We start from the raw sequence: 4,691 nt of genomic DNA on the forward strand, positions 1-4,691 counted from the left end.
CCTGAACGAAGCAGCAGCTGCCTGCAGAGAGCTCGACTGTGGCTCTGCTGTTTCTGTAACAGTGAGACAGGAGTCCTCAGATATATCTGTGTGGTGGATCTGGCCTCGCTGTATTCAGTCTGGATTTAATCTGAGGGAGTGCATAAGATCAGAACCTTTTTCGTCCATCCTGGAACTCACCTGCTCAGGTAAGCCCATCAGTGACATCATCAGTGACATCATCTCTGACAGTAATGTACTCAGGTTGACTCAGATGCAGCAGACTGTCTCCAGCAGCTGTGACAGAGTCTGAGGAGCTGCTGCCTCAGTGAATCAGCTGCTGAATGCAGACAGATAAATGGACTGTACTTGCATAGCGGTCTTGCGACCACTTGTGCTTTCACACTACCTGTCACATTCACACGCACGCGTCGTGACTTGCTACAGTTCAAGGTACCACCTGCTACTCAGTAACTATTGATACAAACTCAGACTCCAATAGCGCAGCACTGGGAGCAATTTGGGGTTCAGTATCTTGCCCAAGGATACTTTGACATGTTAACTGGAGGAGTCGTAGATCGAACCACCGACCTTCCAATTAGAGGACGACCCACTCTCCTCTGAGCCACAGCCACCCCAAGAAATACTTAAGATATGTACGGCAGTGCATGTAGATGCAGCAGCCTGTCCTCAAAAATCTTTTTGCTATATTTTTTTATTTTTTCAACTCCATGGCCCCTTCTGCTGAAGCATGACTTTTCTATGATAGAGTGGCACTTCAGCATCGGGAAAAGTTGTTTGGGGTTTGGACTGAATGCAGCAGACCACGAGAGGATCTCCACCAACGGCATACGCCAAGCGGCCAGTCAGACCAGAGGGGAGAAATGAAACTCAAAGTGCCGGACGAAAAGAGGGAGAAGAGTCGGTATCACGGTGATGTGGCCTGACTCAGAGTGGGAGCTGTTCCTTGACCAAGACTTTTTTTGTCTAATGTCTGATGCAGGAGACCGAAGTGGTTGAGATGTGATGGCTCACTCAACAGCGGGAGATCTGGGACTGCTCTGCGCACATGTTCACAGAGACATAGTTAACCCCTAACATCCCGGATCAAGCTGTTGCACTGGATGGACGGACCTTGTGGGAGCCATAAGCACTCTGATGCAAGGTCAAAGGCCAGCGTTAGATGTTGTACGGAGTTTGTGTCATCGGGGGATCAGTTTAACAACAGGAGAGTTTTCAAAGATCCTTTTAGGAGTGTCAGTGTGAACATACGCTGATAGAAGGAATGGACTTTTATCAGCTCTTACTCTAGTCTCTGGACAGCAGGATGTTTTCTGTTTGGACTGTGGTTGCTGGATGTCCTCTGATGGTGGGTGGTGTTGTCAGACAGAATTTGGACCAGACTGAGGTTGTGAGAGCAATTCAACTGCTGAAAGATGGTGAAGAGGTTCGAGTGGTCGCTCATCGGTTTGATGTGTCTCCAAGTGTGGTCAGATGATGATGGAGACATTTTCAGGAGACGAGGAAAAGGTTGTTTGCAAGCAGAGGAGGCGAGGAAGAATCGTGAGGATGGAGGAGCCGGAGCATGCATGTATTCTGCACAGGTGACTGGGGTCACGAACCACCCAAAATATGAAAGAGGGAAATTTGACCCCTCAAAGATAGTCCTCCATCGGTGCAGGCTCAGGCTTGTGTGTTCACTTACACTCGGTCAGGCACCTGGTTATCATTATGTTGTAGTAGGACTGGGCGATAAAACCATAACGATATCAATCACGATATAAATTTTCCTCGATTGAAATATGAGATGTAGGCGACAGAATGACGATGGAACGCATTCCAGCCATGTTCACTCCGCTCTCATTCTCCGCCGGTGTCTCCGCTGATGTCTCTGAATGTCCACTCCTCTCTCATTGTCCTTCAGGTGATCTCAGTCTCTTCTAGGACACCAAAATGTCTCAATGCCGTCCTACATACTGTCATTTATTAGCGTGCTCGCTGCTCACAGTAACTGCTGAACACCGGTGTAAGCGGCCACCGTCTCCCCCTCCCTCCTCCTGCTCCGTGTGTGTGACGGGGACATGATGAGGGGACATGATGAGGGGACATGATGAGGGGACATGATGAGGGGACATGATGAGAGGACACGCTGGATGCGGTTTGAGTTCAGGTGTTGTGGGTCTCGGTTCTGCTGAAAGAATAAACTGATGTCTGATGTTTGGTGTAAATGTGCAGAGATCACAGCAGAGCCGTCACTTAGGGACGGTTCTGTAGCTGCTTCCTGACAGTTTGGGAACGTTCCTCTCTAAAGTTCCACTGGAACTCAAACACAATATTATTTTCAGCATTATTTTTGTACAATTCAAGTTGACAAAAGAAGATAAGAGGGAAAAAAATCAAAATATAAAAATGAAATTGATTTTGCTCTTGAAAATGACTTTCTTTAAAAAAAAGTGATTTTCCAGCTTTTTGTCTGTAATGTCATTTTTTTATGAAAATGCACAAATTAAATTCATCTGTACTCAGCACATCTCAGCCTTTCAGACCCTCAGGTGATGGAAAACAAACAAAAATAAGTTGTCGGTTTATCGGTATCTGCTGAAATAATCATTATCGTGATCACTGGTCATGATATCTTCATATCTCACTGAGGAGTCAAAGGAACCTTTAAGCTCGACAGAAATAGTCATTTGATGTATATTGTGGTGTATATATCGATATCAACTGATATGAAAAAATTATCGTGATAAGGCTTTATTCCATATCGCTCAGCCCTAGTTGTAGGTCAGAACGCACAAATGCACACTATCTGTGGTGCACAGCCTGCACCATTGTGTGTCCTCTGTTGTACTGAACATCCAACATTCAGTAGCTGGTAAAGAGTTAATACTGAAAATGTACAGAAATAGAAATTGATGTGGTTTTTACGAAAGGTGCCTGAATACAGACTGTGTGCCAAGCGTGGGCTCGCGTGACATCACCTCCTCTTTGGGTGTCCATTTTGTTGAACTTAGGGTGACCTCTGACCTTTCGTCCTCTCTCTGTTTACAGACGTGCTGTTTCAGCCCAACATCTCCGTGTCCGTGGACGGGGTCTCCGAGGCCCAGCAGCAGGGGTTTCAGGTGTCCAGGGGCTCCAGCTTTAACATCAGCTGCTCCGTCCAGCCTCAGTATCCAGGAGGCTCCTTCAAGCTCCGCTTCGCCTCCTCCGACTCATCACGTGACTACACCCGGCCGGCTGTCAATCACTCTGCCAGCTTCCCGTTTCCTGCTGCAGAGCCCGCCCACCACGGGACCTACAGCTGCGTTTACGGCGTCCGTGTTTTCTCTCGTGACTTCTCCTCTGAGAGCCGCCTGCTCTCCGTCACCGTCTCAGGTGAGCTGACTGTTCACATGCAGGTTTGGAAAAGATGAAAACGATCAGCTGACCTCAGAGTCGTACAAATTATGTTTTCAGGTTGTCCATCCTCTTCTCATGAACGCAATATCTCAATAACGCCTCGAGGGAATTTCTTTGAGTTTGGCACAAACGTCCACTTCGACTCCACCACAAACTAATTACAATTTGGTGGTAAAAGGTCAAAAGTCAAAGATCACTGTGACCTAGGACCTGGTTCTGCTTATTTCAAACCCAAAAATCGGTAACGTTGGAACTTGTCGATACTGCTGTGACGTCCCGTGTAACGTAACATCACACCTCCAGTCGAGTCATTTAAACCCAATCACAGCCAGCCTTTGCAGCGAGTCTTGACAGTTAAAAACCGTAAACCCATTTTAGACGTCAGCTCTCTGCACTTTGTTTGATGTGAGCTGTTGGACTCGTGACGTCACGTCTGTTCGTGTGTTTCACCACCAGATTCCTCACCTTTTATCATCAGAGCGGCCGTCCTGCCGCTGATTCTGCTGATGGCGAATACTGTCCTCTACTTGTGCTTCTGTGTACCCCCTTTCACATATGCATGAGACTGTTATCATCTCTATCAACATCATCATAGAGAGCAATTACTAATTTCACACCTGCTGTTATTGTAATATGACATGCATCTGTTTCTATTATTGCTGTGCCCCCCCCCCCCACCCCCTCCCCCCCTCTCTCTCTCTCTCTTTCCTTTTTTGCCATGATTGTATTTCATTTGCTATTTACGACATCTATTGCTCGTCTGTCCGTCCTGGAAGAGGGATCCCTCACTATCCTCTACCGCTCTTCCTGAGGTTTCTTCCTCTTTTTTTCCCCGTTACAGGGGTTCTTTTTGGGGAGTTTTTCCTCGGGTGATGTGAGGGTCTGAGGGCAGAGGGATGTCGTACTCTGTAAAGCCCTCTGAGGCAAACCTTGTTTTGTGATAATGGGCTCTATAAATAAAACTGACTTGACTTGACTTGACTTCTGCTGTAAGGTACTGGTCTTCTCCGTGTGCTGTTCGTAGACTGTATATAAAGAGATACAGTCAGACACAGATAGACATCTATATAAGCTATACATACCTTTATTTACAGGCTGTGCTGCTGTCATGTCTCTGCAGGCCGGGACGAGGCAGAAGGTGGACAGACGGGAGGACACTGAGCTGGATCATCATAACCCGGGTGAGAGAGCGCCAAGTGAGTCTGAAGGAGCTCAGGGAGCTGAATGACACCTCCACAGAGCTCCTCTCACCTCCTCAGAGCTCCTCAGAGCTCCTCTCACCTCCACAGAGCTCCTCTCACCTCCTCAGAGCT

At 47.4% G+C, this 4,691-nt stretch overlaps 1 long non-coding RNA gene across 1 annotated transcript; it reads left to right on the forward strand.

Annotated features, from left to right (window-relative positions):
• Window positions 1-29: 29 nt before the first annotated feature.
• Window positions 30-4,681, forward strand: LOC121965275. The gene is made up of 3 exons (XR_006107470.1): window positions 30-188; window positions 3,031-3,354; window positions 4,499-4,681. It is a non-coding gene; the product is annotated as an uncharacterized LOC121965275 (long non-coding RNA).
• The last annotated feature ends 10 nt before the right edge of the window (window positions 4,682-4,691 follow it).

Source organism: Plectropomus leopardus, unplaced genomic scaffold (assembly GCF_008729295.1).
Source record: "Plectropomus leopardus isolate mb unplaced genomic scaffold, YSFRI_Pleo_2.0 unplaced_scaffold1933, whole genome shotgun sequence".
NCBI lineage: Eukaryota > Metazoa > Chordata > Actinopteri > Perciformes > Serranidae > Plectropomus > Plectropomus leopardus.